The 25,459-nt window shown below is 41.6% G+C and overlaps 29 non-coding genes across 29 annotated transcripts; 15 read left to right on the forward strand and 14 right to left on the reverse strand.

Annotated features, from left to right (window-relative positions):
• Positions 1-764: 764 nt before the first annotated feature.
• Positions 765-837, forward strand: TRNAT-CGU (transfer RNA threonine (anticodon CGU)). Its single transcript has one exon. It is a non-coding gene; the product is annotated as a tRNA-Thr (tRNA).
• Positions 838-1,730: 893 nt separating this feature from the next.
• On the reverse strand, positions 1,731-1,802 carry TRNAE-CUC (transfer RNA glutamic acid (anticodon CUC)). Its single transcript has one exon. It is a non-coding gene; the product is annotated as a tRNA-Glu (tRNA).
• A 658-nt stretch (positions 1,803-2,460) lies between these two features.
• On the forward strand, positions 2,461-2,533 carry TRNAT-CGU (transfer RNA threonine (anticodon CGU)). The gene has a single exon. It is a non-coding gene; the product is annotated as a tRNA-Thr (tRNA).
• An 893-nt stretch (positions 2,534-3,426) lies between these two features.
• Positions 3,427-3,498, reverse strand: TRNAE-CUC (transfer RNA glutamic acid (anticodon CUC)). Its single transcript has one exon. It is a non-coding gene; the product is annotated as a tRNA-Glu (tRNA).
• A 658-nt stretch (positions 3,499-4,156) lies between these two features.
• TRNAT-CGU (transfer RNA threonine (anticodon CGU)) lies at positions 4,157-4,229 on the forward strand. Its single transcript has one exon. It is a non-coding gene; the product is annotated as a tRNA-Thr (tRNA).
• Positions 4,230-5,122: 893 nt separating this feature from the next.
• TRNAE-CUC (transfer RNA glutamic acid (anticodon CUC)) lies at positions 5,123-5,194 on the reverse strand. The gene has a single exon. It is a non-coding gene; the product is annotated as a tRNA-Glu (tRNA).
• Positions 5,195-5,852: 658 nt separating this feature from the next.
• On the forward strand, positions 5,853-5,925 carry TRNAT-CGU (transfer RNA threonine (anticodon CGU)). The gene has a single exon. It is a non-coding gene; the product is annotated as a tRNA-Thr (tRNA).
• An 893-nt stretch (positions 5,926-6,818) lies between these two features.
• TRNAE-CUC (transfer RNA glutamic acid (anticodon CUC)) lies at positions 6,819-6,890 on the reverse strand. Its single transcript has one exon. It is a non-coding gene; the product is annotated as a tRNA-Glu (tRNA).
• Positions 6,891-7,548: 658 nt separating this feature from the next.
• TRNAT-UGU (transfer RNA threonine (anticodon UGU)) lies at positions 7,549-7,621 on the forward strand. The gene has a single exon. It is a non-coding gene; the product is annotated as a tRNA-Thr (tRNA).
• An 887-nt stretch (positions 7,622-8,508) lies between these two features.
• TRNAE-CUC (transfer RNA glutamic acid (anticodon CUC)) lies at positions 8,509-8,580 on the reverse strand. The gene has a single exon. It is a non-coding gene; the product is annotated as a tRNA-Glu (tRNA).
• A 658-nt stretch (positions 8,581-9,238) lies between these two features.
• TRNAT-CGU (transfer RNA threonine (anticodon CGU)) lies at positions 9,239-9,311 on the forward strand. The gene has a single exon. It is a non-coding gene; the product is annotated as a tRNA-Thr (tRNA).
• An 893-nt stretch (positions 9,312-10,204) lies between these two features.
• Positions 10,205-10,276, reverse strand: TRNAE-CUC (transfer RNA glutamic acid (anticodon CUC)). Its single transcript has one exon. It is a non-coding gene; the product is annotated as a tRNA-Glu (tRNA).
• A 658-nt stretch (positions 10,277-10,934) lies between these two features.
• On the forward strand, positions 10,935-11,007 carry TRNAT-CGU (transfer RNA threonine (anticodon CGU)). Its single transcript has one exon. It is a non-coding gene; the product is annotated as a tRNA-Thr (tRNA).
• An 893-nt stretch (positions 11,008-11,900) lies between these two features.
• Positions 11,901-11,972, reverse strand: TRNAE-CUC (transfer RNA glutamic acid (anticodon CUC)). The gene has a single exon. It is a non-coding gene; the product is annotated as a tRNA-Glu (tRNA).
• A 658-nt stretch (positions 11,973-12,630) lies between these two features.
• TRNAT-UGU (transfer RNA threonine (anticodon UGU)) lies at positions 12,631-12,703 on the forward strand. The gene has a single exon. It is a non-coding gene; the product is annotated as a tRNA-Thr (tRNA).
• Positions 12,704-13,596: 893 nt separating this feature from the next.
• Positions 13,597-13,668, reverse strand: TRNAE-CUC (transfer RNA glutamic acid (anticodon CUC)). Its single transcript has one exon. It is a non-coding gene; the product is annotated as a tRNA-Glu (tRNA).
• A 658-nt stretch (positions 13,669-14,326) lies between these two features.
• TRNAT-CGU (transfer RNA threonine (anticodon CGU)) lies at positions 14,327-14,399 on the forward strand. The gene has a single exon. It is a non-coding gene; the product is annotated as a tRNA-Thr (tRNA).
• Positions 14,400-15,292: 893 nt separating this feature from the next.
• Positions 15,293-15,364, reverse strand: TRNAE-CUC (transfer RNA glutamic acid (anticodon CUC)). The gene has a single exon. It is a non-coding gene; the product is annotated as a tRNA-Glu (tRNA).
• Positions 15,365-16,022: 658 nt separating this feature from the next.
• TRNAT-CGU (transfer RNA threonine (anticodon CGU)) lies at positions 16,023-16,095 on the forward strand. Its single transcript has one exon. It is a non-coding gene; the product is annotated as a tRNA-Thr (tRNA).
• An 893-nt stretch (positions 16,096-16,988) lies between these two features.
• On the reverse strand, positions 16,989-17,060 carry TRNAE-CUC (transfer RNA glutamic acid (anticodon CUC)). Its single transcript has one exon. It is a non-coding gene; the product is annotated as a tRNA-Glu (tRNA).
• Positions 17,061-17,718: 658 nt separating this feature from the next.
• TRNAT-CGU (transfer RNA threonine (anticodon CGU)) lies at positions 17,719-17,791 on the forward strand. Its single transcript has one exon. It is a non-coding gene; the product is annotated as a tRNA-Thr (tRNA).
• Positions 17,792-18,684: 893 nt separating this feature from the next.
• On the reverse strand, positions 18,685-18,756 carry TRNAE-CUC (transfer RNA glutamic acid (anticodon CUC)). Its single transcript has one exon. It is a non-coding gene; the product is annotated as a tRNA-Glu (tRNA).
• Positions 18,757-19,414: 658 nt separating this feature from the next.
• On the forward strand, positions 19,415-19,487 carry TRNAT-UGU (transfer RNA threonine (anticodon UGU)). The gene has a single exon. It is a non-coding gene; the product is annotated as a tRNA-Thr (tRNA).
• Positions 19,488-20,380: 893 nt separating this feature from the next.
• On the reverse strand, positions 20,381-20,452 carry TRNAE-CUC (transfer RNA glutamic acid (anticodon CUC)). Its single transcript has one exon. It is a non-coding gene; the product is annotated as a tRNA-Glu (tRNA).
• A 658-nt stretch (positions 20,453-21,110) lies between these two features.
• On the forward strand, positions 21,111-21,183 carry TRNAT-CGU (transfer RNA threonine (anticodon CGU)). The gene has a single exon. It is a non-coding gene; the product is annotated as a tRNA-Thr (tRNA).
• Positions 21,184-22,076: 893 nt separating this feature from the next.
• Positions 22,077-22,148, reverse strand: TRNAE-CUC (transfer RNA glutamic acid (anticodon CUC)). Its single transcript has one exon. It is a non-coding gene; the product is annotated as a tRNA-Glu (tRNA).
• Positions 22,149-22,806: 658 nt separating this feature from the next.
• Positions 22,807-22,879, forward strand: TRNAT-CGU (transfer RNA threonine (anticodon CGU)). Its single transcript has one exon. It is a non-coding gene; the product is annotated as a tRNA-Thr (tRNA).
• Positions 22,880-23,772: 893 nt separating this feature from the next.
• TRNAE-CUC (transfer RNA glutamic acid (anticodon CUC)) lies at positions 23,773-23,844 on the reverse strand. The gene has a single exon. It is a non-coding gene; the product is annotated as a tRNA-Glu (tRNA).
• Positions 23,845-24,502: 658 nt separating this feature from the next.
• Positions 24,503-24,575, forward strand: TRNAT-UGU (transfer RNA threonine (anticodon UGU)). Its single transcript has one exon. It is a non-coding gene; the product is annotated as a tRNA-Thr (tRNA).
• Positions 24,576-25,459: the final 884 nt, after the last annotated feature.

A 25,459-nucleotide genomic window follows, 5' to 3' on the forward strand; every position in this document is an offset into this window, starting at 1 on the left:
TTTGAATGGTGGCAGTAGCTAAGATAAAGGTGCATTCCCATACCGGGAGTCGAACCCGGGTCACCTGGGTGAGAACCAGGAATCCTAACCGCTAGACCATATGGGAAAAGATGCGCTAACGTCTCAGTGACATTATGAAAAAAATAAGTTTTCTGCTATGCACAATAAACTTCTGCAGATCTGCAGGTGCAACTTGCTTCGTTAGCGCAGTAGGTAGTGCGTCAGTCTCGTAATCTGAAGGTTGTGAGTTTGAGCCTCACACGGGGCACTGTTCCCTCCTTTTCTCGAGAGATTTTGTCACCAACTTATAACTTTTCCATTCAATTCTACAACGTTTTCCATTAGAAAGGAAATGGGAATCCAAATAACTTACAGGACCCATGAGTTGTTGAGTCTCTTGACACTTTGGTGTAAAAAGGGGTGGTTGAGAATGAGTTGAGCTACGAATCCAAATTGAATCTTGCGTGAAGGGTCAGAATGAAGTGCCAAAACGCGGGCGTTCAGCATTTTTGCCTGAAAAAAACAAATCCTACCTGAAATACGTTTGTTTTAAAAACACACGTCAGTCTTTGAATGTTGGCAACGGTGTAGAAAAGGATGTGTTTCCATACCGGGAGTCGAACCCAGGCCACCTGGGTGAAAACCAGGAATCCTAAGCGCTAGACCATACGGGAGAAGATGTACTGCCAGCTCACTTACAATATGAAAAAAAAGAGGTGTACTGCTTTGCACAAGCAACTTCCGCAGATTATTACATGCATCTTGCCTCGTTAGCGCAGCAGGTAGCGCGTCAGTCTCGTAATCTGAAGGTCGTGAGTTCGATTCTCACATGGGGCACTGGTACCTTGTTTCCGTAACTGATTTTGCCACTATCTTGGCTAGAGAGTCACAGCTCTTTTCCATTCAGTAACAAAACATCACCAATTGATGGAAGGGGAGCTCCAATGACAGACAGGGATAAAGGCTTGTTGAGTCCCTTAACACCCAGGAATTAAAAGTGAGAGATATGAATGGTTTGAGATATGACATCAAATAAGCTTTTGTGCAAATAAATATCCAAAAAATCTGGTGGTCTGCATTTTTGGCTGCAAAGAGCAGTTCCAACCTAAACTGATTCTGTCTGCAAGGCACGTGTCGGCTTTGGAATGTGGACACTAGTCCCAAAAAAAAGTCTCTCCCATAGCAGGAATTGAACCAGTCAACCAGGAATACTAACTAAGTCTTTCTCCACATGGTGTAAGCAGTACAGTAAACAGCAAGACAGGTGTAAAAAAAAAAAAAAAAAAAAAGAGTGTTTTGCTTTGAATACAAAACATAAACATTACAAGAGCTAAAACACGCTACATGGTCAAGGTTTTTGGCACGTCAGTTGAATAATTTGAAGATCACGAGTTTTTTGCTCACAAGTGCCATCCTCCTTTTCTCAAGAGATTTTGTCACTAACTCTGAACTTTCCAATTCAGTTCTAAACTGTTTCCGATTAGAAAGAACATGGGAGCCCTAATGACTGACAGGACACATGGCTTGTTGAGTCCCTTGACACTTTTGTGTAAAACTGTGTAGTTGAAAAAGGCTTAAGCTATGAAACAAAAGGAAATCTTTTGCAAAAGTCATAATGCATCGCCAATGTTAAGTATTTTTGTTGCAAAGTGAAAATCTACCAGAAACATTTTTGATTGAAAAACACGCGTCAGTCTTTGAATGGTGGCAGTAGCTAAGATAAAGGTGCATTCCCATACCGGGAGTCGAACCCGGGCCACCTGGGTGAGAACCAGGAATCCTAACCGCTAGACCATATGGGAAAAGATGCGCTAACGTCTCAGTGACATTATGAAAAAAATAAGTTTTCTGCTATGCACAATAAACTTCTGCAGATCTGCAGGTGCAACTTGCTTCGTTAGCGCAGTAGGTAGTGCGTCAGTCTCGTAATCTGAAGGTTGTGAGTTTGAGCCTCACACGGGGCACTGTTCCCTCCTTTTCTCGAGAGATTTTGTCACCAACTTATAACTTTTCCATTCAATTCTACAACGTTTTCCATTAGAAAGGAAATGGGAATCCAAATAACTTACAGGACCCATGAGTTGTTGAGTCTCTTGACACTTTGGTGTAAAAAGGGGTGGTTGAGAATGAGTTGAGCTACGAATCCAAATTGAATCTTGCGTGAAGGGTCAGAATGAAGTGCCAAAACGCGGGCGTTCAGCATTTTTGCCTGAAAAAAACAAATCCTACCTGAAATACGTTTGTTTTAAAAACACACGTCAGTCTTTGAATGTTGGCAACGGTGTAGAAAAGGATGTGTTTCCATACCGGGAGTCGAACCCAGGCCACCTGGGTGAAAACCAGGAATCCTAAGCGCTAGACCATACGGGAGAAGATGTACTGCCAGCTCACTTACAATATGAAAAAAAAGAGGTGTACTGCTTTGCACAAGCAACTTCCGCAGATTATTACATGCATCTTGCCTCGTTAGCGCAGCAGGTAGCGCGTCAGTCTCGTAATCTGAAGGTCGTGAGTTCGATTCTCACATGGGGCACTGGTACCTTGTTTCCGTAACTGATTTTGCCACTATCTTGGCTAGAGAGTCACAGCTCTTTTCCATTCAGTAACAAAACATCACCAATTGATGGAAGGGGAGCTCCAATGACAGACAGGGATAAAGGCTTGTTGAGTCCCTTAACACCCAGGAATTAAAAGTGAGAGATATGAATGGTTTGAGATATGACATCAAATAAGCTTTTGTGCAAATAAATATCCAAAAAACCTGGTGGTCTGCATTTTTGGCTGCAAAGAGCAGTTCCAACCTAAACTGATTCTGTCTGCAAGGCACGTGTCGGCTTTGGAATGTGGACACTAGTCCCAAAAAAAAGTCTCTCCCATAGCAGGAATTGAACCAGTCAACCAGGAATACTAACTAAGTCTTTCTCCACATGGTGTAAGCAGTACAGTAAACAGCAAGACAGGTGTAAAAAAAAAAAAAAAAAAAAAGAGTGTTTTGCTTTGAATACAAAACATAAACATTACAAGAGCTAAAACACGCTACATGGTCAAGGTTTTTGGCACGTCAGTTGAATAATTTGAAGATCACGAGTTTTTTGCTCACAAGTGCCATCCTCCTTTTCTCAAGAGATTTTGTCACTAACTCTGAACTTTCCAATTCAGTTCTAAACTGTTTCCGATTAGAAAGAACATGGGAGCCCTAATGACTGACAGGACACATGGCTTGTTGAGTCCCTTGACACTTTTGTGTAAAACTGTGTAGTTGAAAAAGGCTTAAGCTATGAAACAAAAGGAAATCTTTTGCAAAAGTCATAATGCATCGCCAATGTTAAGTATTTTTGTTGCAAAGTGAAAATCTACCAGAAACATTTTTGATTGAAAAACACGCGTCAGTCTTTGAATGGTGGCAGTAGCTAAGATAAAGGTGCATTCCCATACCGGGAGTCGAACCCGGGCCACCTGGGTGAGAACCAGGAATCCTAACCGCTAGACCATATGGGAAAAGATGCGCTAACGTCTCAGTGACATTATGAAAAAAATAAGTTTTCTGCTATGCACAATAAACTTCTGCAGATCTGCAGGTGCAACTTGCTTCGTTAGCGCAGTAGGTAGTGCGTCAGTCTCGTAATCTGAAGGTTGTGAGTTTGAGCCTCACACGGGGCACTGTTCCCTCCTTTTCTCGAGAGATTTTGTCACCAACTTATAACTTTTCCATTCAATTCTACAACGTTTTCCATTAGAAAGGAAATGGGAATCCAAATAACTTACAGGACCCATGAGTTGTTGAGTCTCTTGACACTTTGGTGTAAAAAGGGGTGGTTGAGAATGAGTTGAGCTACGAATCCAAATTGAATCTTGCGTGAAGGGTCAGAATGAAGTGCCAAAACGCGGGCGTTCAGCATTTTTGCCTGAAAAAAACAAATCCTACCTGAAATACGTTTGTTTTAAAAACACACGTCAGTCTTTGAATGTTGGCAACGGTGTAGAAAAGGATGTGTTTCCATACCGGGAGTCGAACCCAGGCCACCTGGGTGAAAACCAGGAATCCTAAGCGCTAGACCATACGGGAGAAGATGTACTGCCAGCTCACTTACAATATGAAAAAAAAGAGGTGTACTGCTTTGCACAAGCAACTTCCGCAGATTATTACATGCATCTTGCCTCGTTAGCGCAGCAGGTAGCGCGTCAGTCTCGTAATCTGAAGGTCGTGAGTTCGATTCTCACATGGGGCACTGGTACCTTGTTTCCGTAACTGATTTTGCCACTATCTTGGCTAGAGAGTCACAGCTCTTTTCCATTCAGTAACAAAACATCACCAATTGATGGAAGGGGAGCTCCAATGACAGACAGGGATAAAGGCTTGTTGAGTCCCTTAACACCCAGGAATTAAAAGTGAGAGATATGAATGGTTTGAGATATGACATCAAATAAGCTTTTGTGCAAATAAATATCCAAAAAACCTGGTGGTCTGCATTTTTGGCTGCAAAGAGCAGTTCCAACCTAAACTGATTCTGTCTGCAAGGCACGTGTCGGCTTTGGAATGTGGACACTAGTCCCAAAAAAAAGTCTCTCCCATAGCAGGAATTGAACCAGTCAACCAGGAATACTAACTAAGTCTTTCTCCACATGGTGTAAGCAGTACAGTAAACAGCAAGACAGGTGTAAAAAAAAAAAAAAAAAAAAAGAGTGTTTTGCTTTGAATACAAAACATAAACATTACAAGAGCTAAAACACGCTACATGGTCAAGGTTTTTGGCACGTCAGTTGAATAATTTGAAGATCACGAGTTTTTTGCTCACAAGTGCCATCCTCCTTTTCTCAAGAGATTTTGTCACTAACTCTGAACTTTCCAATTCAGTTCTAAACTGTTTCCGATTAGAAAGAACATGGGAGCCCTAATGACTGACAGGACACATGGCTTGTTGAGTCCCTTGACACTTTTGTGTAAAACTGTGTAGTTGAAAAAGGCTTAAGCTATGAAACAAAAGGAAATCTTTTGCAAAAGTCATAATGCATCGCCAATGTTAAGTATTTTTGTTGCAAAGTGAAAATCTACCAGAAACATTTTTGATTGAAAAACACACGTCAGTCTTTGAATGGTGGCAGTAGCTAAGATAAAGGTGCATTCCCATACCGGGAGTCGAACCCGGGCCACCTGGGTGAGAACCAGGAATCCTAACCGCTAGACCATATGGGAAAAGATGCGCTAACGTCTCAGTGACATTATGAAAAAAATAAGTTTTCTGCTATGCACAATAAACTTCTGCAGATCTGCAGGTGCAACTTGCTTCGTTAGCGCAGTAGGTAGTGCGTCAGTCTCGTAATCTGAAGGTTGTGAGTTTGAGCCTCACACGGGGCACTGTTCCCTCCTTTTCTCGAGAGATTTTGTCACCAACTTATAACTTTTCCATTCAATTCTACAACGTTTTCCATTAGAAAGGAAATGGGAATCCAAATAACTTACAGGACCCATGAGTTGTTGAGTCTCTTGACACTTTGGTGTAAAAAGGGGTGGTTGAGAATGAGTTGAGCTACGAATCCAAATTGAATCTTGCGTGAAGGGTCAGAATGAAGTGCCAAAACGCGGGCGTTCAGCATTTTTGCCTGAAAAAAACAAATCCTACCTGAAATACGTTTGTTTTAAAAACACACGTCAGTCTTTGAATGTTGGCAACGGTGTAGAAAAGGATGTGTTTCCATACCGGGAGTCGAACCCAGGCCACCTGGGTGAAAACCAGGAATCCTAAGCGCTAGACCATACGGGAGAAGATGTACTGCCAGCTCACTTACAATATGAAAAAAAAGAGGTGTACTGCTTTGCACAAGCAACTTCCGCAGATTATTACATGCATCTTGCCTCGTTAGCGCAGCAGGTAGCGCGTCAGTCTCGTAATCTGAAGGTCGTGAGTTCGATTCTCACATGGGGCACTGGTACCTTGTTTCCGTAACTGATTTTGCCACTATCTTGGCTAGAGAGTCACAGCTCTTTTCCATTCAGTAACAAAACATCACCAATTGATGGAAGGGGAGCTCCAATGACAGACAGGGATAAAGGCTTGTTGAGTCCCTTAACACCCAGGAATTAAAAGTGAGAGATATGAATGGTTTGAGATATGACATCAAATTAGCTTTTGTGCAAATAAATATCCAAAAAACCTGGTGGTCTGCATTTTTGGCTGCAAAGAGCAGTTCCAACCTAAACTGATTCTGTCTGCAAGGCACGTGTCGGCTTTGGAATGTGGACACTAGTCCCAAAAAAAAGTCTCTCCCATAGCAGGAATTGAACCAGTCAACCAGGAATACTAACTAAGTCTTTCTCCACATGGTGTAAGCAGTACAGTAAACAGCAAGACAGGTGTAAAAAAAAAAAAAAAAAAAAAGAGTGTTTTGCTTTGAATACAAAACATAAACATTACAAGAGCTAAAACACGCTACATGGTCAAGGTTTTTGGCACGTCAGTTGAATAATTTGAAGATCACGAGTTTTTTGCTCACAAGTGCCATCCTCCTTTTCTCAAGAGATTTTGTCACTAACTCTGAACTTTCCAATTCAGTTCTAAACTGTTTCCGATTAGAAAGAACATGGGAGCCCTAATGACTGACAGGACACATGGCTTGTTGAGTCCCTTGACACTTTTGTGTAAAACTGTGTAGTTGAAAAAGGCTTAAGCTATGAAACAAAAGGAAATCTTTTGCAAAAGTCATAATGCATCGCCAATGTTAAGTATTTTTGTTGCAAAGTGAAAATCTACCAGAAACATTTTTGATTGAAAAACACACGTCAGTCTTTGAATGGTGGCAGTAGCTAAGATAAAGGTGCATTCCCATACCGGGAGTCGAACCCGGGCCACCTGGGTGAGAACCAGGAATCCTAACCGCTAGACCATATGGGAAAAGATGCGCTAACGTCTCAGTGACATTATGAAAAAAATAAGTTTTCTGCTATGCACAATAAACTTCTGCAGATCTGCAGGTGCAACTTGCTTCGTTAGCGCAGTAGGTAGTGCGTCAGTCTCGTAATCTGAAGGTTGTGAGTTTGAGCCTCACACGGGGCACTGTTCCCTCCTTTTCTCGAGAGATTTTGTCACCAACTTATAACTTTTCCATTCAATTCTACAACGTTTTCCATTAGAAAGGAAATGGGAATCCAAATAACTTACAGGACCCATGAGTTGTTGAGTCTCTTGACACTTTGGTGTAAAAAGGGGTGGTTGAGAATGAGTTGAGCTACGAATCCAAATTGAATCTTGCGTGAAGGGTCAGAATGAAGTGCCAAAACGCGGGCGTTCAGCATTTTTGCCTGAAAAAAACAAATCCTACCTGAAATACGTTTGTTTTAAAAACACACGTCAGTCTTTGAATGTTGGCAACGGTGTAGAAAAGGATGTGTTTCCATACCGGGAGTCGAACCCAGGCCACCTGGGTGAAAACCAGGAATCCTAAGCGCTAGACCATACGGGAGAAGATGTACTGCCAGCTCACTTACAATATGAAAAAAAAGAGGTGTACTGCTTTGCACAAGCAACTTCCGCAGATTACTACATGCATCTTGCCTCGTTAGCGCAGCAGGTAGCGCGTCAGTCTTGTAATCTGAAGGTCGTGAGTTCGATTCTCACATGGGGCACTGGTACCTTGTTTCCGTAACTGATTTTGCCACTATCTTGGCTAGAGAGTCACAGCTCTTTTCCATTCAGTAACAAAACATCACCAATTGATGGAAGGGGAGCTCCAATGACAGACAGGGATAAAGGCTTGTTGAGTCCCTTAACACCCAGGAATTAAAAGTGAGAGATATGAATGGTTTGAGATATGACATCAAATAAGCTTTTGTGCAAATAAATATCCAAAAAACCTGGTGGTCTGCATTTTTGGCTGCAAAGAGCAGTTCCAACCTAAACTGATTCTGTCTGCAAGGCACGTGTCGGCTTTGGAATGTGGACACTAGTCCCAAAAAAAAGTCTCTCCCATAGCAGGAATTGAACCAGTCAACCAGGAATACTAACTAAGTCTTTCTCCACATGGTGTAAGCAGTACAGTAAACAGCAAGACAGGTGTAAAAAAAAAAAAAAAGAGTGTTTTGCTTTGAATACAAAACATAAACATTACAAGAGCTAAAACACGCTACATGGTCAAGGTTTTTGGCACGTCAGTTGAATAATTTGAAGATCACGAGTTTTTTGCTCACAAGTGCCATCCTCCTTTTCTCAAGAGATTTTGTCACTAACTCTGAACTTTCCAATTCAGTTCTAAACTGTTTCCGATTAGAAAGAACATGGGAGCCCTAATGACTGACAGGACACATGGCTTGTTGAGTCCCTTGACACTTTTGTGTAAAACTGTGTAGTTGAAAAAGGCTTAAGCTATGAAACAAAAGGAAATCTTTTGCAAAAGTCATAATGCATCGCCAATGTTAAGTATTTTTGTTGCAAAGTGAAAATCTACCAGAAACATTTTTGATTGAAAAACACGCGTCAGTCTTTGAATGGTGGCAGTAGCTAAGATAAAGGTGCATTCCCATACCGGGAGTCGAACCCGGGCCACCTGGGTGAGAACCAGGAATCCTAACCGCTAGACCATATGGGAAAAGATGCGCTAACGTCTCAGTGACATTATGAAAAAAATAAGTTTTCTGCTATGCACAATAAACTTCTGCAGATCTGCAGGTGCAACTTGCTTCGTTAGCGCAGTAGGTAGTGCGTCAGTCTCGTAATCTGAAGGTTGTGAGTTTGAGCCTCACACGGGGCACTGTTCCCTCCTTTTCTCGAGAGATTTTGTCACCAACTTATAACTTTTCCATTCAATTCTACAACGTTTTCCATTAGAAAGGAAATGGGAATCCAAATAACTTACAGGACCCATGAGTTGTTGAGTCTCTTGACACTTTGGTGTAAAAAGGGGTGGTTGAGAATGAGTTGAGCTACGAATCCAAATTGAATCTTGCGTGAAGGGTCAGAATGAAGTGCCAAAACGCGGGCGTTCAGCATTTTTGCCTGAAAAAAACAAATCCTACCTGAAATACGTTTGTTTTAAAAACACACGTCAGTCTTTGAATGTTGGCAACGGTGTAGAAAAGGATGTGTTTCCATACCGGGAGTCGAACCCAGGCCACCTGGGTGAAAACCAGAAATCCTAAGCGCTAGACCATACGGGAGAAGATGTACTGCCAGCTCACTTACAATATGAAAAAAAAGAGGTGTACTGCTTTGCACAAGCAACTTCCGCAGATTATTACATGCATCTTGCCTCGTTAGCGCAGCAGGTAGCGCGTCAGTCTCGTAATCTGAAGGTCGTGAGTTCGATTCTCACATGGGGCACTGGTACCTTGTTTCCGTAACTGATTTTGCCACTATCTTGGCTAGAGAGTCACAGCTCTTTTCCATTCAGTAACAAAACATCACCAATTGATGGAAGGGGAGCTCCAATGACAGACAGGGATAAAGGCTTGTTGAGTCCCTTAACACCCAGGAATTAAAAGTGAGAGATATGAATGGTTTGAGATATGACATCAAATAAGCTTTTGTGCAAATAAATATCCAAAAAACCTGGTGGTCTGCATTTTTGGCTGCAAAGAGCAGTTCCAACCTAAACTGATTCTGTCTGCAAGGCACGTGTCGGCTTTGGAATGTGGACACTAGTCCCAAAAAAAAGTCTCTCCCATAGCAGGAATTGAACCAGTCAACCAGGAATACTAACTAAGTCTTTCTCCACATGGTGTAAGCAGTACAGTAAACAGCAAGACAGGTGTAAAAAAAAAAAAAAAAAAAAAGAGTGTTTTGCTTTGAATACAAAACATAAACATTACAAGAGCTAAAACACGCTACATGGTCAAGGTTTTTGGCACGTCAGTTGAATAATTTGAAGATCACGAGTTTTTTGCTCACAAGTGCCATCCTCCTTTTCTCAAGAGATTTTGTCACTAACTCTAAACTTTCCAATTCAGTTCTAAACTGTTTCCGATTAGAAAGAACATGGGAGCCCTAATGACTGACAGGACACATGGCTTGTTGAGTCCCTTGACACTTTTGTGTAAAACTGTGTAGTTGAAAAAGGCTTAAGCTATGAAACAAAAGGAAATCTTTTGCAAAAGTCATAATGCATCGCCAATGTTAAGTATTTTTGTTGCAAAGTGAAAATCTACCAGAAACATTTTTGATTGAAAAACACACGTCAGTCTTTGAATGGTGGCAGTAGCTAAGATAAAGGTGCATTCCCATACCGGGAGTCGAACCCGGGCCACCTGGGTGAGAACCAGGAATCCTAACCGCTAGACCATATGGGAAAAGATGCGCTAACGTCTCAGTGACATTATGAAAAAAATAAGTTTTCTGCTATGCACAATAAACTTCTGCAGATCTGCAGGTGCAACTTGCTTCGTTAGCGCAGTAGGTAGTGCGTCAGTCTCGTAATCTGAAGGTTGTGAGTTTGAGCCTCACACGGGGCACTGTTCCCTCCTTTTCTCGAGAGATTTTGTCACCAACTTATAACTTTTCCATTCAATTCTACAACGTTTTCCATTAGAAAGGAAATGGGAATCCAAATAACTTACAGGACCCATGAGTTGTTGAGTCTCTTGACACTTTGGTGTAAAAAGGGGTGGTTGAGAATGAGTTGAGCTACGAATCCAAATTGAATCTTGCGTGAAGGGTCAGAATGAAGTGCCAAAACGCGGGCGTTCAGCATTTTTGCCTGAAAAAAGCAAATCCTACCTGAAATACGTTTGTTTTAAAAACACACGTCAGTCTTTGAATGTTGGCAACGGTGTAGAAAAGGATGTGTTTCCATACCGGGAGTCGAACCCAGGCCACCTGGGTGAAAACCAGGAATCCTAAGCGCTAGACCATACGGGAGAAGATGTACTGCCAGCTCACTTACAATATGAAAAAAAAGAGGTGTACTGCTTTGCACAAGCAACTTCCGCAGATTATTACATGCATCTTGCCTCGTTAGCGCAGCAGGTAGCGCGTCAGTCTCGTAATCTGAAGGTCGTGAGTTCGATTCTCACATGGGGCACTGGTACCTTGTTTCCGTAACTGATTTTGCCACTATCTTGGCTAGAGAGTCACAGCTCTTTTCCATTCAGTAACAAAACATCACCAATTGATGGAAGGGGAGCTCCAATGACAGACAGGGATAAAGGCTTGTTGAGTCCCTTAACACCCAGGAATTAAAAGTGAGAGATATGAATGGTTTGAGATATGACATCAAATAAGCTTTTGTGCAAATAAATATCCAAAAAACCTGGTGGTCTGCATTTTTGGCTGCAAAGAGCAGTTCCAACCTAAACTGATTCTGTCTGCAAGGCACGTGTCGGCTTTGGAATGTGGACACTAGTCCCAAAAAAAAGTCTCTCCCATAGCAGGAATTGAACCAGTCAACCAGGAATACTAACTAAGTCTTTCTCCACATGGTGTAAGCAGTACAGTAAACAGCAAGACAGGTGTAAAAAAAAAAAAAAAAAAAAAGAGTGTTTTGCTTTGAATACAAAACATAAACATTACAAGAGCTAAAACACGCTACATGGTCAAGGTTTTTGGCACGTCAGTTGAATAATTTGAAGATCACGAGTTTTTTGCTCACAAGTGCCATCCTCCTTTTCTCAAGAGATTTTGTCACTAACTCTGAACTTTCCAATTCAGTTCTAAACTGTTTCCGATTAGAAAGAACATGGGAGCCCTAATGACTGACAGGACACATGGCTTGTTGAGTCCCTTGACACTTTTGTGTAAAACTGTGTAGTTGAAAAAGGCTTAAGCTATGAAACAAAAGGAAATCTTTTGCAAAAGTCATAATGCATCGCCAATGTTAAGTATTTTTGTTGCAAAGTGAAAATCTACCAGAAACATTTTTGATTGAAAAACACGCGTCAGTCTTTGAATGGTGGCAGTAGCTAAGATAAAGGTGCATTCCCATACCGGGAGTCGAACCCGGGCCACCTGGGTGAGAACCAGGAATCCTAACCGCTAGACCATATGGGAAAAGATGCGCTAACGTCTCAGTGACATTATGAAAAAAATAAGTTTTCTGCTATGCACAATAAACTTCTGCAGATCTGCAGGTGCAACTTGCTTCGTTAGCGCAGTAGGTAGTGCGTCAGTCTCGTAATCTGAAGGTTGTGAGTTTGAGCCTCACACGGGGCACTGTTCCCTCCTTTTCTCGAGAGATTTTGTCACCAACTTATAACTTTTCCATTCAATTCTACAACGTTTTCCATTAGAAAGGAAATGGGAATCCAAATAACTTACAGGACCCATGAGTTGTTGAGTCTCTTGACACTTTGGTGTAAAAAGGGGTGGTTGAGAATGAGTTGAGCTACGAATCCAAATTGAATCTTGCGTGAAGGGTCAGAATGAAGTGCCAAAACGCGGGCGTTCAGCATTTTTGCCTGAAAAAAACAAATCCTACCTGAAATACGTTTGTTTTAAAAACACACGTCAGTCTTTGAATGTTGGCAACGGTGTAGAAAAGGATGTGTTTCCATACCGGGAGTCGAACCCAGGCCACCTGGGTGAAAACCAGGAATCCTAAGCGCTAGACCATACGGGAGAAGATGTACTGCCAGCTCACTTACAATATGAAAAAAAAGAGGTGTACTGCTTTGCACAAGCAACTTCCGCAGATTACTACATGCATCTTGCCTCGTTAGCGCAGCAGGTAGCGCGTCAGTCTTGTAATCTGAAGGTCGTGAGTTCGATTCTCACATGGGGCACTGGTACCTTGTTTCCGTAACTGATTTTGCCACTATCTTGGCTAGAGAGTCACAGCTCTTTTCCATTCAGTAACAAAACATCACCAATTGATGGAAGGGGAGCTCCAATGACAGACAGGGATAAAGGCTTGTTGAGTCCCTTAACACCCAGGAATTAAAAGTGAGAGATATGAATGGTTTGAGATATGACATCAAATAAGCTTTTGTGCAAATAAATATCCAAAAAACCTGGTGGTCTGCATTTTTGGCTGCAAAGAGCAGTTCCAACCTAAACTGATTCTGTCTGCAAGGCACGTGTCGGCTTTGGAATGTGGACACTAGTCCCAAAAAAAAGTCTCTCCCATAGCAGGAATTGAACCAGTCAACCAGGAATACTAACTAAGTCTTTCTCCACATGGTGTAAGCAGTACAGTAAACAGCAAGACAGGTGTAAAAAAAAAAAAAAAAAAAAAGAGTGTTTTGCTTTGAATACAAAACATAAACATTACAAGAGCTAAAACACGCTACATGGTCAAGGTTTTTGGCACGTCAGTTGAATAATTTGAAGATCACGAGTTTTTTGCTCACAAGTGCCATCCTCCTTTTCTCAAGAGATTTTGTCACTAACTCTGAACTTTCCAATTCAGTTCTAAACTGTTTCCGATTAGAAAGAACATGGGAGCCCTAATGACTGACAGGACACATGGCTTGTTGAGTCCCTTGACACTTTTGTGTAAAACTGTGTAGTTGAAAAAGGCTTAAGCTATGAAACAAAAGGAAATCTTTTGCAAAAGTCATAATGCATCGCCAATGTTAAGTATTTTTGTTGCAAAGTGAAAATCTACCAGAAACATTTTTGATTGAAAAACACGCGTCAGTCTTTGAATGGTGGCAGTAGCTAAGATAAAGGTGCATTCCCATACCGGGAGTCGAACCCGGGCCACCTGGGTGAGAACCAGGAATCCTAACCGCTAGACCATATGGGAAAAGATGCGCTAACGTCTCAGTGACATTATGAAAAAAATAAGTTTTCTGCTATGCACAATAAACTTCTGCAGATCTGCAGGTGCAACTTGCTTCGTTAGCGCAGTAGGTAGTGCGTCAGTCTCGTAAGCTGAAGGTTGTGAGTTTGAGCCTCACACGGGGCACTGTTCCCTCCTTTTCTCGAGAGATTTTGTCACCAACTTATAACTTTTCCATTCAATTCTACAACGTTTTCCATTAGAAAGGAAATGGGAATCCAAATAACTTACAGGACCCATGAGTTGTTGAGTCTCTTGACACTTTGGTGTAAAAAGGGGTGGTTGAGAATGAGTTGAGCTACGAATCCAAATTGAATCTTGCGTGAAGGGTCAGAATGAAGTGCCAAAACGCGGGCGTTCAGCATTTTTGCCTGAAAAAAACAAATCCTACCTGAAATACGTTTGTTTTAAAAACACACGTCAGTCTTTGAATGTTGGCAACGGTGTAGAAAAGGATGTGTTTCCATACCGGGAGTCGAACCCAGGCCACCTGGGTGAAAACCAGGAATCCTAAGCGCTAGACCATACGGGAGAAGATGTACTGCCAGCTCACTTACAATATGAAAAAAAAGAGGTGTACTGCTTTGCACAAGCAACTTCCGCAGATTATTACATGCATCTTGCCTCGTTAGCGCAGCAGGTAGCGCGTCAGTCTCGTAATCTGAAGGTCGTGAGTTCGATTCTCACATGGGGCACTGGTACCTTGTTTCCGTAACTGATTTTGCCACTATCTTGGCTAGAGAGTCACAGCTCTTTTCCATTCAGTAACAAAACATCACCAATTGATGGAAGGGGAGCTCCAATGACAGACAGGGATAAAGGCTTGTTGAGTCCCTTAACACCCAGGAATTAAAAGTGAGAGATATGAATGGTTTGAGATATGACATCAAATAAGCTTTTGTGCAAATAAATATCCAAAAAACCTGGTGGTCTGCATTTTTGGCTGCAAAGAGCAGTTCCAACCTAAACTGATTCTGTCTGCAAGGCACGTGTCGGCTTTGGAATGTGGACACTAGTCCCAAAAAAAAGTCTCTCCCATAGCAGGAATTGAACCAGTCAACCAGGAATACTAACTAAGTCTTTCTCCACATGGTGTAAGCAGTACAGTAAACAGCAAGACAGGTGTAAAAAAAAAAAAAAAAAAAAAGAGTGTTTTGCTTTGAATACAAAACATAAACATTACAAGAGCTAAAACACGCTACATGGTCAAGGTTTTTGGCACGTCAGTTGAATAATTTGAAGATCACGAGTTTTTTGCTCACAAGTGCCATCCTCCTTTTCTCAAGAGATTTTGTCACTAACTCTAAACTTTCCAATTCAGTTCTAAACTGTTTCCGATTAGAAAGAACATGGGAGCCCTAATGACTGACAGGACACATGGCTTGTTGAGTCCCTTGACACTTTTGTGTAAAACTGTGTAGTTGAAAAAGGCTTAAGCTATGAAACAAAAGGAAATCTTTTGCAAAAGTCATAATGCATCGCCAATGTTAAGTATTTTTGTTGCAAAGTGAAAATCTACCAGAAACATTTTTGATTGAAAAACACGCGTCAGTCTTTGAATGGTGGCAGTAGCTAAGATAAAGGTGCATTCCCATACCGGGAGTCGAACCCGGGCCACCTGGGTGAGAACCAGGAATCCTAACCGCTAGACCATATGGGAAAAGATGCGCTAACGTCTCAGTGACATTATGAAAAAAATAAGTTTTCTGCTATGCACAATAAACTTCTGCAGATCTGCAGGTGCAACTTGCTTCGTTAGCGCAGTAGGTAGTGCGTCAGTCTCGTAATCTGAAGGTTGTGAGTTTGAGCCTCACACGGGGCACTGTTCCCTCCTTTTCTCGAGAGATTTTGTCACCAACTTATAACTTTTCCATTCAATTCTACAACGTTTTCCACTAGAAAGGAAATGGGAATCCAAATAACTTACAGGACCCATGAGTTGTTGAGTCTCTTGACACTTTGGTGTAAAAAGGGGTGGTTGAGAATGAGTTGAGCTACGAATCCAAATTGAATCTTGCGTGAAGGGTCAGAATGAAGTGCCAAAACGCGGGCGTTCAGCATTTTTGCCTGAAAAAAACAAATCCTACCTGAAATACGTTTGTTTTAAAAACACACGTCAGTCTTTGAATGTTGGCAACGGTGTAGAAAAGGATGTGTTTCCATACCGGGAGTCGAACCCAGGCCACCTGGGTGAAAACCAGGAATCCTAAGCGCTAGACCATACGGGAGAAGATGTACTGCCAGCTCACTTACAATATGAAAAAAAAGAGGTGTACTGCTTTGCACAAGCAACTTCCGCAGATTATTACATGCATCTTGCCTCGTTAGCGCAGCAGGTAGCGCGTCAGTCTCGTAATCTGAAGGTCGTGAGTTCGATTCTCACATGGGGCACTGGTACCTTGTTTCCGTAACTGATTTTGCCACTATCTTGGCTAGAGAGTCACAGCTCTCTTCCATTCAGTAACAAAACATCACCAATTGATGGAAGGGGAGCTCCAATGACAGACAGGGATAAAGGCTTGTTGAGTCCCTTAACACCCAGGAATTAAAAGTGAGAGATATGAATGGTTTGAGATATGACATCAAATAAGCTTTTGTGCAAATAAATATCCAAAAAACCTGGTGGTCTGCATTTTTGGCTGCAAAGAGCAGTTCCAACCTAAACTGATTCTGTCTGCAAGGCACGTGTCGGCTTTGGAATGTGGACACTAGTCCCAAAAAAAAGTCTCTCCCATAGCAGGAATTGAACCAGTCAACCAGGAATACTAACTAAGTCTTTCTCCACATGGTGTAAGCAGTACAGTAAACAGCAAGACAGGTGTAAAAAAAAAAAAAAAAAAAAAGAGTGTTTTGCTTTGAATACAAAACATAAACATTACAAGAGCTAAAACACGCTACATGGTCAAGGTTTTTGGCACGTCAGTTGAATAATTTGAAGATCACGAGTTTTTTGCTCACAAGTGCCATCCTCCTTTTCTCAAGAGATTTTGTCACTAACTCTAAACTTTCCAATTCAGTTCTAAACTGTTTCCGATTAGAAAGAACATGGGAGCCCTAATGACTGACAGGACACATGGCTTGTTGAGTCCCTTGACACTTTTGTGTAAAACTGTGTAGTTGAAAAAGGCTTAAGCTATGAAACAAAAGGAAATCTTTTGCAAAAGTCATAATGCATCGCCAATGTTAAGTATTTTTGTTGCAAAGTGAAAATCTACCAGAAACATTTTTGATTGAAAAACACACGTCAGTCTTTGAATGGTGGCAGTAGCTAAGATAAAGGTGCATTCCCATACCGGGAGTCGAACCCGGGCCACCTGGGTGAGAACCAGGAATCCTAACCGCTAGACCATATGGGAAAAGATGCGCTAACGTCTCAGTGACATTATGAAAAAAATAAGTTTTCTGCTATGCACAATAAACTTCTGCAGATCTGCAGGTGCAACTTGCTTCGTTAGCGCAGTAGGTAGTGCGTCAGTCTCGTAATCTGAAGGTTGTGAGTTTGAGCCTCACACGGGGCACTGTTCCCTCCTTTTCTCGAGAGATTTTGTCACCAACTTATAACTTTTCCATTCAATTCTACAACGTTTTCCATTAGAAAGGAAATGGGAATCCAAATAACTTACAGGACCCATGAGTTGTTGAGTCTCTTGACACTTTGGTGTAAAAAGGGGTGGTTGAGAATGAGTTGAGCTACGAATCCAAATTGAATCTTGCGTGAAGGGTCAGAATGAAGTGCCAAAACGCGGGCGTTCAGCATTTTTGCCTGAAAAAAACAAATCCTACCTGAAATACGTTTGTTTTAAAAACACACGTCAGTCTTTGAATGTTGGCAACGGTGTAGAAAAGGATGTGTTTCCATACCGGGAGTCGAACCCAGGCCACCTGGGTGAAAACCAGGAATCCTAAGCGCTAGACCATACGGGAGAAGATGTACTGCCAGCTCACTTACAATATGAAAAAAAAGAGGTGTACTGCTTTGCACAAGCAACTTCCGCAGATTATTACATGCATCTTGCCTCGTTAGCGCAGCAGGTAGCGCGTCAGTCTCGTAATCTGAAGGTCGTGAGTTCGATTCTCACATGGGGCACTGGTACCTTGTTTCCGTAACTGATTTTGCCACTATCTTGGCTAGAGAGTCACAGCTCTCTTCCATTCAGTAACAAAACATCACCAATTGATGGAAGGGGAGCTCCAATGACAGACAGGGATAAAGGCTTGTTGAGTCCCTTAACACCCAGGAATTAAAAGTGAGAGATATGAATGGTTTGAGATATGACATCAAATAAGCTTTTGTGCAAATAAATATCCAAAAAACCTGGTGGTCTGCATTTTTGGCTGCAAAGAGCAGTTCCAACCTAAACTGATTCTGTCTGCAAGGCACGTGTCGGCTTTGGAATGTGGACACTAGTCCCAAAAAAAAGTCTCTCCCATAGCAGGAATTGAACCAGTCAACCAGGAATACTAACTAAGTCTTTCTCCACATGGTGTAAGCAGTACAGTAAACAGCAAGACAGGTGTAAAAAAAAAAAAAAAAAAAAAGAGTGTTTTGCTTTGAATACAAAACATAAACATTACAAGAGCTAAAACACGCTACATGGTCAAGGTTTTTGGCACGTCAGTTGAATAATTTGAAGATCACGAGTTTTTTGCTCACAAGTGCCATCCTCCTTTTCTCAAGAGATTTTGTCACTAACTCTAAACTTTCCAATTCAGTTCTAAACTGTTTCCGATTAGAAAGAACATGGGAGCCCTAATGACTGACAGGACACATGGCTTGTTGAGTCCCTTGACACTTTTGTGTAAAACTGTGTAGTTGAAAAAGGCTTAAGCTATGAAACAAAAGGAAATCTTTTGCAAAAGTCATAATGCATCGCCAATGTTAAGTATTTTTGTTGCAAAGTGAAAATCTACCAGAAACATTTTTGATTGAAAAACACACGTCAGTCTTTGAATGGTGGCAGTAGCTAAGATAAAGGTGCATTCCCATACCGGGAGTCGAACCCGGGCCACCTGGGTGAGAACCAGGAATCCTAACCGCTAGACCATATGGGAAAAGATGCGCTAACGTCTCAGTGACATTATGAAAAAAATAAGTTTTCTGCTATGCACAATAAACTTCTGCAGATCTGCAGGTGCAACTTGCTTCGTTAGCGCAGTAGGTAGTGCGTCAGTCTCGTAATCTGAAGGTTGTGAGTTTGAGCCTCACACGGGGCACTGTTCCCTCCTTTTCTCGAGAGATTTTGTCACCAACTTATAACTTTTCCATTCAATTCTACAACGTTTTCCATTAGAAAGGAAATGGGAATCCAAATAACTTACAGGACCCATGAGTTGTTGAGTCTCTTGACACTTTGGTGTAAAAAGGGGTGGTTGAGAATGAGTTGAGCTACGAATCCAAATTGAATCTTGCGTGAAGGGTCAGAATGAAGTGCCAAAACGCGGGCGTTCAGCATTTTTGCCTGAAAAAAACAAATCCTACCTGAAATACGTTTGTTTTAAAAACACACGTCAGTCTTTGAATGTTGGCAACGGTGTAGAAAAGGATGTGTTTCCATACCGGGAGTCGAACCCAGGCCACCTGGGTGAAAACCAGGAATCCTAAGCGCTAGACCATACGGGAGAAGATGTACTGCCAGCTCACTTACAATATGAAAAAAAAGAGGTGTACTGCTTTGCACAAGCAACTTCCGCAGATTACTACATGCATCTTGCCTCGTTAGCGCAGCAGGTAGCGCGTCAGTCTTGTAATCTGAAGGTCGTGAGTTCGATTCTCACATGGGGCACTGGTACCTTGTTTCCGTAACTGATTTTGCCACTATCTTGGCTAGAGAGTCACAGCTCTTTTCCATTCAGTAACAAAACATCACCAATTGATGGAAGGGGAGCTCCAATGACAGACAGGGATAAAGGCTTGTTGAGTCCCTTAACACCCAGGAATTAAAAGTGAGAGATATGAATGGTTTGAGATATGACATCAAATAAGCTTTTGTGCAAATAAATATCCAAAAAACCTGGTGGTCTGCATTTTTGGCTGCAAAGAGCAGTTCCAACCTAAACTGATTCTGTCTGCAAGGCACGTGTCGGCTTTGGAATGTGGACACTAGTCCCAAAAAAAAGTCTCTCCCATAGCAGGAATTGAACCAGTCAACCAGGAATACTAACTAAGTCTTTCTCCACATGGTGTAAGCAGTACAGTAAACAGCAAGACAGGTGTAAAAAAAAAAAAAAAAAAAAAGAGTGTTTTGCTTTGAATACAAAACATAAACATTACAAGAGCTAAAACACGCTACATGGTCAAGGTTTTTGGCACGTCAGTTGAATAATTTGAAGATCACGAGTTTTTTGCTCACAAGTGCCATCCTCCTTTTCTCAAGAGATTTTGTCACTAACTCTAAACTTTCCAATTCAGTTCTAAACTGTTTCCGATTAGAAAGAACATGGGAGCCCTAATGACTGACAGGACACATGGCTTGTTGAGTCCCTTGACACTTTTGTGTAAAACTGTGTAGTTGAAAAAGGCTTAAGCTATGAAACAAAAGGAAATCTTTTGCAAAAGTCATAATGCATCGCCAATGTTAAGTATTTTTGTTGCAAAGTGAAAATCTACCAGAAACATTTTTGATTGAAAAACACGCGTCAGTCTTTGAATGGTGGCAGTAGCTAAGATAAAGGTGCATTCCCATACCGGGAGTCGAACCCGGGCCACCTGGGTGAGAACCAGGAATCCTAACCGCTAGACCATATGGGAAAAGATGCGCTAACGTCTCAGTGACATTATGAAAAAAATAAGTTTTCTGCTATGCACAATAAACTTCTGCAGATCTGCAGGTGCAACTTGCTTCGTTAGCGCAGTAGGTAGTGCGTCAGTCTCGTAATCTGAAGGTTGTGAGTTTGAGCCTCACACGGGGCACTGTTCCCTCCTTTTCTCGAGAGATTTTGTCACCAACTTATAACTTTTCCATTCAATTCTACAACGTTTTCCATTAGAAAGGAAATGGGAATCCAAATAACTTACAGGACCCATGAGTTGTTGAGTCTCTTGACACTTTGGTGTAAAAAGGGGTGGTTGAGAATGAGTTGAGCTACGAATCCAAATTGAATCTTGCGTGAAGGGTCAGAATGAAGTGCCAAAACGCGGGCGTTCAGCATTTTTGCCTGAAAAAAACAAATCCTACCTGAAATACGTTTGTTTTAAAAACACACGTCAGTCTTTGAATGTTGGCAACGGTGTAGAAAAGGATGTGTTTCCATACCGGGAGTCGAACCCAGGCCACCTGGGTGAAAACCAGGAATCCTAAGCGCTAGACCATACGGGAGAAGATGTACTGCCAGCTCACTTACAATATGAAAAAAAAGAGGTGTACTGCTTTGCACAAGCAACTTCCGCAGATTATTACATGCATCTTGCCTCGTTAGCGCAGCAGGTAGCGCGTCAGTCTCGTAATCTGAAGGTCGTGAGTTCGATTCTCACATGGGGCACTGGTACCTTGTTTCCGTAACTGATTTTGCCACTATCTTGGCTAGAGAGTCACAGCTCTCTTCCATTCAGTAACAAAACATCACCAATTGATGGAAGGGGAGCTCCAATGACAGACAGGGATAAAGGCTTGTTGAGTCCCTTAACACCCAGGAATTAAAAGTGAGAGATATGAATGGTTTGAGATATGACATCAAATAAGCTTTTGTGCAAATAAATATCCAAAAAACCTGGTGGTCTGCATTTTTGGCTGCAAAGAGCAGTTCCAACCTAAACTGATTCTGTCTGCAAGGCACGTGTCGGCTTTGGAATGTGGACACTAGTCCCAAAAAAAAGTCTCTCCCATAGCAGGAATTGAACCAGTCAACCAGGAATACTAACTAAGTCTTTCTCCACATGGTGTAAGCAGTACAGTAAACAGCAAGACAGGTGTAAAAAAAAAAAAAAAAAAAAAGAGTGTTTTGCTTTGAATACAAAACATAAACATTACAAGAGCTAAAACACGCTACATGGTCAAGGTTTTTGGCACGTCAGTTGAATAATTTGAAGATCACGAGTTTTTTGCTCACAAGTGCCATCCTCCTTTTCTCAAGAGATTTTGTCACTAACTCTAAACTTTCCAATTCAGTTCTAAACTGTTTCCGATTAGAAAGAACATGGGAGCCCTAATGACTGACAGGACACATGGCTTGTTGAGTCCCTTGACACTTTTGTGTAAAACTGTGTAGTTGAAAAAGGCTTAAGCTATGAAACAAAAGGAAATCTTTTGCAAAAGTCATAATGCATCGCCAATGTTAAGTATTTTTGTTGCAAAGTGAAAATCTACCAGAAACATTTTTGATTGAAAAACACACGTCAGTCTTTGAATGGTGGCAGTAGCTAAGATAAAGGTGCATTCCCATACCGGGAGTCGAACCCGGGCCACCTGGGTGAGAACCAGGAATCCTAACCGCTAGACCATATGGGAAAAGATGCGCTAACGTCTCAGTGACATTATGAAAAAAATAAGTTTTCTGCTATGCACAATAAACTTCTGCAGATCTGCAGGTGCAACTTGCTTCGTTAGCGCAGTAGGTAGTGCGTCAGTCTCGTAATCTGAAGGTTGTGAGTTTGAGCCTCACACGGGGCACTGTTCCCTCCTTTTCTCGAGAGATTTTGTCACCAACTTATAACTTTTCCATTCAATTCTACAACGTTTTCCATTAGAAAGGAAATGGGAATCCAAATAACTTACAGGACCCATGAGTTGTTGAGTCTCTTGACACTTTGGTGTAAAAAGGGGTGGTTGAGAATGAGTTGAGCTACGAATCCAAATTGAATCTTGCGTGAAGGGTCAGAATGAAGTGCCAAAACGCGGGCGTTCAGCATTTTTGCCTGAAAAAAACAAATCCTACCTGAAATACGTTTGTTTTAAAAACACACGTCAGTCTTTGAATGTTGGCAACGGTGTAGAAAAGGATGTGTTTCCATACCGGGAGTCGAACCCAGGCCACCTGGGTGAAAACCAGGAATCCTAAGCGCTAGACCATACGGGAGAAGATGTACTGCCAGCTCACTTACAATATGAAAAAAAAGAGGTGTACTGCTTTGCACAAGCAACTTCCGCAGATTATTACATGCATCTTGCCTCGTTAGCGCAGCAGGTAGCGCGTCAGTCTCGTAATCTGAAGGTCGTGAGTTCGATTCTCACATGGGGCACTGGTACCTTGTTTCCGTAACTGATTTTGCCACTATCTTGGCTAGAGAGTCACAGCTCTCTTCCATTCAGTAACAAAACATCACCAATTGATGGAAGGGGAGCTCCAATGACAGACAGGGATAAAGGCTTGTTGAGTCCCTTAACACCCAGGAATTAAAAGTGAGAGATATGAATGGTTTGAGATATGACATCAAATAAGCTTTTGTGCAAATAAATATCCAAAAAACCTGGTGGTCTGCATTTTTGGCTGCAAAGAGCAGTTCCAACCTAAACTGATTCTGTCTGCAAGGCACGTGTCGGCTTTGGAATGTGGACACTAGTCCCAAAAAAAAGTCTCTCCCATAGCAGGAATTGAACCAGTCAACCAGGAATACTAACTAAGTCTTTCTCCACATGGTGTAAGCAGTACAGTAAACAGCAAGACAGGTGTAAAAAAAAAAAAAAAAAAAAAGAGTGTTTTGCTTTGAATACAAAACATAAACATTACAAGAGCTAAAACACGCTACATGGTCAAGGTTTTTGGCACGTCAGTTGAATAATTTGAAGATCACGAGTTTTTTGCTCACAAGTGCCATCCTCCTTTTCTCAAGAGATTTTGTCACTAACTCTAAACTTTCCAATTCAGTTCTAAACTGTTTCCGATTAGAAAGAACATGGGAGCCCTAATGACTGACAGGACACATGGCTTGTTGAGTCCCTTGACACTTTTGTGTAAAACTGTGTAGTTGAAAAAGGCTTAAGCTATGAAACAAAAGGAAATCTTTTGCAAAAGTCATAATGCATCGCCAATGTTAAGTATTTTTGTTGCAAAGTGAAAATCTACCAGAAACATTTTTGATTGAAAAACACACGTCAGTCTTTGAATGGTGGCAGTAGCTAAGATAAAGGTGCATTCCCATACCGGGAGTCGAACCCGGGCCACCTGGGTGAGAACCAGGAATCCTAACCGCTAGACCATATGGGAAAAGATGCGCTAACGTCTCAGTGACATTATGAAAAAAATAAGTTTTCTGCTATGCACAATAAACTTCTGCAGATCTGCAGGTGCAACTTGCTTCGTTAGCGCAGTAGGTAGTGCGTCAGTCTCGTAATCTGAAGGTTGTGAGTTTGAGCCTCACACGGGGCACTGTTCCCTCCTTTTCTCGAGAGATTTTGTCACCAACTTATAACTTTTCCATTCAATTCTACAACGTTTTCCATTAGAAAGGAAATGGGAATCCAAATAACTTACAGGACCCATGAGTTGTTGAGTCTCTTGACACTTTGGTGTAAAAAGGGGTGGTTGAGAATGAGTTGAGCTACGAATCCAAATTGAATCTTGCGTGAAGGGTCAGAATGAAGTGCCAAAACGCGGGCGTTCAGCATTTTTGCCTGAAAAAAACAAATCCTACCTGAAATACGTTTGTTTTAAAAACACACGTCAGTCTTTGAATGTTGGCAACGGTGTAGAAAAGGATGTGTTTCCATACCGGGAGTCGAACCCAGGCCACCTGGGTGAAAACCAGGAATCCTAAGCGCTAGACCATACGGGAGAAGATGTACTGCCAGCTCACTTACAATATGAAAAAAAAGAGGTGTACTGCTTTGCACAAGCAACTTCCGCAGATTACTACATGCATCTTGCCTCGTTAGCGCAGCAGGTAGCGCGTCAGTCTTGTAATCTGAAGGTCGTGAGTTCGATTCTCACATGGGGCACTGGTACCTTGTTTCCGTAACTGATTTTGCCACTATCTTGGCTAGAGAGTCACAGCTCTTTTCCATTCAGTAACAAAACATCACCAATTGATGGAAGGGGAGCTCCAATGACAGACAGGGATAAAGGCTTGTTGAGTCCCTTAACACCCAGGAATTAAAAGTGAGAGATATGAATGGTTTGAGATATGACATCAAATAAGCTTTTGTGCAAATAAATATCCAAAAAACCTGGTGGTCTGCATTTTTGGCTGCAAAGAGCAGTTCCAACCTAAACTGATTCTGTCTGCAAGGCACGTGTCGGCTTTGGAATGTGGACACTAGTCCCAAAAAAAAGTCTCTCCCATAGCAGGAATTGAACCAGTCAACCAGGAATACTAACTAAGTCTTTCTCCACATGGTGTAAGCAGTACAGTAAACAGCAAGACAGGTGTAAAAAAAAAAAAAAAAAAAAAGAGTGTTTTGCTTTGAATACAAAACATAAACATTACAAGAGCTAAAACACGCTACATGGTCAAGGTTTTTGGCACGTCAGTTGAATAATTTGAAGATCACGAGTTTTTTGCTCACAAGTGCCATCCTCCTTTTCTCAAGAGATTTTGTCACTAACTCTAAACTTTCCAATTCAGTTCTAAACTGTTTCCGATTAGAAAGAACATGGGAGCCCTAATGACTGACAGGACACATGGCTTGTTGAGTCCCTTGACACTTTTGTGTAAAACTGTGTAGTTGAAAAAGGCTTAAGCTATGAAACAAAAGGAAATCTTTTGCAAAAGTCATAATGCATCGCCAATGTTAAGTATTTTTGTTGCAAAGTGAAAATCTACCAGAAACATTTTTGATTGAAAAACACACGTCAGTCTTTGAATGGTGGCAGTAGCTAAGAT

Source organism: Phyllobates terribilis, unplaced genomic scaffold, assembly GCF_046119375.1.
Source record: "Phyllobates terribilis strain yellow unplaced genomic scaffold, ASM4611937v1 Scaffold_971__1_contigs__length_502685, whole genome shotgun sequence".
NCBI lineage: Eukaryota > Metazoa > Chordata > Amphibia > Anura > Dendrobatidae > Phyllobates > Phyllobates terribilis.